This window comes from Furipterus horrens, unplaced genomic scaffold (assembly GCF_987537825.1).
Source record: "Furipterus horrens unplaced genomic scaffold, mFurHor1.1.pri manual_scaffold_2, whole genome shotgun sequence".
NCBI classification, from domain to species: Eukaryota; Metazoa; Chordata; class Mammalia; order Chiroptera; family Furipteridae; genus Furipterus; species Furipterus horrens.
This window is the reverse complement of record NW_028327172.1, coordinates 213,325,533-213,332,011: the sequence shown is the minus strand read 5'-3', so window position 1 is coordinate 213,332,011 and position 6,479 is coordinate 213,325,533.

Below are 6,479 nucleotides of genomic sequence, written 5' to 3'. Positions count from 1 at the left end.
GACATGGTACATTGAGAGAGGAGAGAGACTGAATCTTAAAGGAGTAATTTTGTTAAAAATGAGAGAAATCACAGCAAATTGAAAAATAGTCATTTTATGTCCTTAGAAAACAGTTAGGAGCCTTCTTTACCAAAACAAGAACATTTGCAAATGATTAGTAGAAATTTTCTTTCTATTCAAATTACCTTTAATCAGCGTCTGTCATGGGTAGAGAAGAAAGGAACAAAGAGACTATTCAACCTTTTCTTCTTCACTATTTGAATATTTCAGAAAAACATAAAGATCTTTATTATCCAGATAACTGTCTCAAAAATTGTTTGTCAAAGGCTTGGAGTTAAATGAAAGTTTATGTTTACAGGCACACACACACGAAACCTCATTGACGTGGAATGTGCTGGCCTTGACATTCACAATGGGCGGTGATAGTTGAAGGACTGTTCTAATACCAGTAGTGAGTTCCTACTCACAGACCCTGTGGCTCTGTCCACAGAAGGTGCACTTAAAAGACATGAACGCACATGTATTATGTGCCTGTGTGCTGGCTGCGCAGATGTGCAATGATTCCTTAAATAAAGTCATATTCCCACCTGACATGTGAGTCGACTGACCCTCTGAAATGGTTAATCAAATGTGTCCAGTGTTACCTACATTTTAAGTGATAATGCCAAGATTCAGAACGCAGCTTTCTTACTAGGATGCAGATAAACAGAAAAAATGCAAATTACAGCGGAATCGGATACTTGAAGTGTAAATTAGAACTAGGTACAGTCTTTAATTGTGTGGAAAATGTAAATTGCTGCTAAAGATAGAACTTCCAAATTACAGAAGGCAGAAATGGAATCTGCCAGGCATTCTTTTTTGAACTCCGTACTCAGCTTTTAATATGCAGTGGAAAATGTCTCAGTCACGTTCTTTCATGTCTGACGAATTATCCAAGAGGTCCTGTAGGCCCGCCAGGTGTGTGCCGACGCAAGGCAAAGTTTGCCAAGCGGACCCCCGTACAGTTATTTTTCTGACAGTACCTTTTTCTCCCATGGTTTGGGTGGGCTTGGAGAAAACACAGGGAAAGCAACACAGGGTCTGTGCCTGTATTTTACTTACAGAACAAAAGATGTTTGCAAAGTCACGTACTCACCGTCACGTATGATCAAGTGATTGGACTGAATACAGTCAAATGCCTTAGGTCAAAAGAGTTGAAATTACATAGCAGGCCCAATGGTTTATGATAATAATAGCTTACATTAGGGTAATGGACTCATGAGAGCTTACACCTGTATTAATCTCTTTTTCAAGCATGTCCATCAGCTGGATGTTCTGTCCATTTTATTGTCAAGGAACAACCAAGTATGGGACCTAGTCTCCCAGGAGGGCCCCCTGGGGACTACATCTCCTATCATTCAGGCCTTCACGAGGTCCTTTCCCGCACTGAATCTGGGCTGCCCCCCTATGTAACACTTGCGACCTCCGCTGTGGGCTTTTGGAACATTCACTCTGGGAAAGCTAGTACCCATATTCACAGTGCCACCACGACCCTAAGTCGGCCATGCTGTGAGGAAGCCCAAGTGGGCCACGTGGACGGAGAAAGAGAAGATGGTGCCTAGGCGGCCCCCAAGTGTTTCAGTCACCCCAACTGAGGCATCAAACATTTAATTAAAGCGACCATCTTAGACACCCAACCCAGCTCAATCTCGAGACACCTTCAGTCCTAGCTACCATTTGGCTACAACCAGGTGAGCACCCAAACAAGACCTGCCTACCTAGACCCAGTCCCCCACAGAACTATGAGACAGTAGGTTGTTACATTAAATCACTGGGTTTTGGGATGGTTTCTTATACAGTCACAACTAACTGGAAGCCAAGTTTACCTAACTTTTATCATTTCCCCACTGCACCAAATACACTGCTAAGTGAGGGATATGACTTCAATCGGCACTGTCCACTGGTATTTTTTATATGCAAAGAGCCACTGATTGCTACCTGGGGAGCAAACTGTCCAGTGGGGAGTTAGTAATTAGATGACAAATATATAGCATAGAAAGTATTCAGGAGGAAGCTCTGAGTCCTCATCTCTGACATTCAGGGAGAATAAGACATTTTTGCAAGTTGACTATCTTACATTGGTTGCCCTAGAAGCAAAGCCTGTGATGTAGATCTGTGTTCTTGGGCAAGTCATTTGCTGGAAAGAGGATTACAGGAGATATGGGTAAAGCAATAGGGACCTGGCAAAGGAGAATTCTAGCCTCAACCTGACCCACAAGGAGCTCTGGAACACGGGTTGTACCACAGAGGTTGTCCCTTCCAGACACCAGAAGGTGGGGTCACTGCTCCACAGCCCAAACCCCCATCTCCCCATTAGCCACAGGCAACCTCAAGGAGGTGGAGGACAGGGTAGGCATAACTTCCCAGGCACGTCCAGGTACGGCAGCCCCTGGCAAAGAAAGGAAATTCCCCAGAAAACAGTACAGGGTGAGCCATTAGCCGCCAACTCTTCTGGTGGCAGGCTGGCTGGGGTCGCTTCCCTGGTAAATGGAATCTGGAAGGGACACTCCTAGCAATGACTGCAGCCCCATAGAGCTGGGACTACATGGGGAAACAGAGGCAGTGGTTGCCTGCTCTCTGGTTCAAGACCAGTTTAGGTCCGTCTGCCAAAATCCTAAACCCTCTTAACCATGACATCACATACCCAACAAGTTGACAGTTTCTACCTACTTGAACTTATTTAATTTCCCCCCAAAACAGAGTTAAACAAATATCAGCCCGTTAAGATTGACAAGGAAATTGAGGTTCTGAGAATATGAACTTAAGGCCCCACAGTCAACAGTTAATCAGTAGAGTCGGGACGCACCCCCAGGTCTCCTGGCTCTCCTTGCTTTTTCTCTCAGGCTACCTAACTGGGAAGGCAGGAGACCATGGGTCCTGACATCAGAGTGACGAACTAAGGCCATTTCCTACATCAAAATACTTCCCTAAAGCAACTCAATCAGAGTATCTGTAGCTTGGTCCTCCTCGTTGGCCCTTTGGAGAGCTCAGCTGTGTTGGCCTGCTCTCTGGCCCAAGTTTGGGCTTCCTCCGTGAACTGCTATGAATAAGGAGTATGCTTTGTCATGCACCGGTTGTATCCAGTCCTGGCCAGTTTTGTGCTTGAAGACAATGTGATTTAGTACAGTCCTTTCTGTGCACCCCCACACCCCAGCTATCATTTCCCTTGTGGGCTCTGGCTAATAGACAGATGCTCATGTAATCCTTCTTCCGCCCCTCACCCATGGGTGCATAGACTCTATGGTAGCAGGGCAAGGACATTGGAGACTAAATTTCCGTTATAACAATCAAAGGCTCTGCCATCATGTCCAAACCCTTTGATTTCAGATTTTGAGTTTCTGTCTCTGTAAAATTAGTACTGTGGCATTTCCTATTTAGAACTGTCATGGGGATTAGAAGCCCCATATTTAAAATACCAAGCACATAGCTGGTGTGCAATGAGTGATAGTTATTTTTATGTGACAAACACACCTGCACAGGAGACAGAGACGCATGGGTGCCTGTTAAGAAATCTGCCACTAATTGGAAAGCAGATGCCAAGGCCACAACTCTTTGATTCTTAGTGAGGTCTCAGTGCATTCAACCTGTTTGCTGCCCAACAAACCAGTCTCCGGACTGCAGGTCCCCTTCCTCCTGTCCCCTCCCCACTACCACTGTATTGATTCTTCAGCCTGTTTTTGTCCCAGATGTCCAGCTCTGGTTATATCCTTTGCTCTCCGTGCTCTGGCTCCCTAGCGCATCCTGCAAGCAGCTTTCCTGTGGCAGTGGCAGGGTCTCTGTGGCCCATCAGTTCTCAGTGACCTGGGTCACAGCTCTGCCATATGGCCTTTAAGAAGTTTGTTCACCTGTTACTACTCCTGAGTAATGGCATTATGAGTGACGTCTCTGTCACCTCTCGCCCTCTGTTTATGATCCTTAGTGTCAATATTCATTCCCCATTTCCAGGACAACACTTCCTTCAGCATAAGTAGCAGTCCTCTTTCTTTGAAATCAATCAAAGTAGGTCCATTCCTCATACCTCAGTTTCCTCCTCTCTATAATGGAGCTAGTAGTTTCTAAATTAAATGAGAAAGTACTGGCGAGTTCACAAGATCATTTCCCCTGCCTTTCTGTGTTTTTAAAATTCAAATCCAGAACAGTTAATAACTATTAGTTCTTCTTGTTGCATTTTATTTTATACCCTTAAGGGCTTAATAACTAGTTAAACACAGAGCAGGAGCTCAAAAGAAAACTCCATTGTTAATGACCGTCTATACGCTTGGTCGTGACCTCTGATGATTTCCCTGTAAGTCGCCTGGCCGTTGATTTCTTCTTCCTACTCCTCCCTTTAGCCTCCTGGGATAGAAAGAGCAGCACCCTGCACTCAGAGGCTCAGCATCATTTCTGCTGGACTTGCAGATTTCATTACCAGCGTCAGCAGGGTTTCAGCACTGATTCCCGGAGGAAAGGGGGGTGCAGGGGCTGTCTTGATTCAGAAACATCAAGTTACAAATGGAATAGCTGAGGTTCCACACAATTGCTCTCAGCCGCCTCTCCCAGAGGACCTCACCTAGCGGCCCCTTAGCTTGCCCTTAGGCTTGGACCAGTCTGGGCAGGAAGCTCGCTCTATCCAGCCGGCACCTCTCTTTGTTAATAGAATTTGTATTGCATGTGTTTGGGGAGGGACCAGGTACCGATCTGGCTCCTGAGTCATGGCATTTGGGCGCAGGTCAATTGCAGGGCATCCCCTGAATTTGGCAGTGTCCATATGAGATCTAAGTGCCTGGGCTAGGTCTAGAATGGACGTTTCTTATTCCTTGTACCTCCTGAATAGACATACCCACTAGAAGAGACCTCCCCAAACACATCCTTAGTCAAGACCCTACATCCCCAAATCAACAGTTATTGAATTTACACTCAGTGCTCCTTTTACACTGGGCCACCCCTCATCCACTGCGCCAGCACAGCCGTTACATCATGCCCCTGGTGCTTGGTCCTTCCTCCATTCCCACCTGCCTCTCGCCTTTTGCCCCAACACTCCACGCCTCAAGTATATCATCCCCATCAGGACACAAACATTCATAGGTCTTTTGCAAAAGCCTTCCTCTTCAGAGTCAGAAAACTCACACTGGGGTCTCCACTTTGTCACCAAATTCCTGGGCAGTCTGGGAAACTCGATTTAACCCTTTTGGGCTTCTCATTTCTTCAGCTCTTCAGTGAGGGTGATCAAAGAAAGATCCGGTGCTGCAGGAGGAAGTCTTGTGCAGACTGCTGCCTGGGGGGGCCGCCTGCTTCAGGGGTTTCTGCCATGCCCTCCGGGGCGCTGGTTTTTATTGACAAGCTACAGGGCTTCTAAAGAGTAAGGTCTCCTCTCTGCTTTCCAAACAGGGCCTGGGGTGGGGCGTGGGCTGGGCCAAGGTCAGGGCAGGCTGCAGATGCTGAAACAGAACCAAGGTGACTCACCGCCCCCTGAGCCCTGCCGAGAAGGCAGGCTCATTCTTGCCCGGCTCCTCTGCGGCGGGCACACCTCTTGGGGTGGAAGACCTTTGGCACCAGGGAAGGAATCTATCAGGTTCAGTAGGGAAGAACTGTCTCTGAGTCTAGGCCTTTTATTTTGGGTTCTAAAAGAGTTGTGTAGAAAGAAACAAAATATGTGCTTTCGCTACACGTGGACTCCAAGCCCCGGCGTACTTTTAGTCAAGTTGAACTTAGGCACGTTCCTTATCTTCTTCATGCCTATTTCCACCTTTTTGAACTTGCCATAATGATCTCTACTTCCTGAGGTTGCTCCGGGAAAACTTTCAATGCGTTCTTGTATGGACAAAACGATCAATAACACCCATTTCACGCCTCTGCCCTAAGTACAAACTCTGTCAGGGAACGGCTTTATTTTGCTTGTTTGTATTTTTCGTTTTCCCGTAATGAACATGTTTTGCTTTCCTGAGGAAAAAGTCCAATTTATTTAACCCTGTAAAAGGCTGCCTGAAGGAAGACAGCTTGAGAAGACTGAGGCTCCTCCAGCACAGAGCGCTGTGTGGTGACGGCCAGAGGGAAGGGGGTGTTGGGTGGGGGCGGGCACAGGAGACGACGGGGACATCTGTAATAGTGCCAACAATAAAAATAAAGTTACAGAAGAGCTGAAATAAGCCTGCATATGGCATTTCTTGTCTATAAATGCATACTGAGCTTTCAAGACAGAGCTAAACAGACACCAGCCAAAGCAAAAAGGTTTCCCCTGTAGTCAGCTTTTCACAGAATCTATAAGATGCCGCCACACATAGATTTCGTAATTCCTCCTTTCCATTCTAAATCGCTCTGCGGAGACCCATTGCTGCCTGGGGCAGTATACACAGTCCCAAGGTCATTCTGAAGGCCAGTGCTTTAAACCCCTTTATTGCAGGATGTGCCCCCCTAGATTGCGGGGTCTGGCCCCCTGCTGAGATCGGGAATGCATGCAAGCA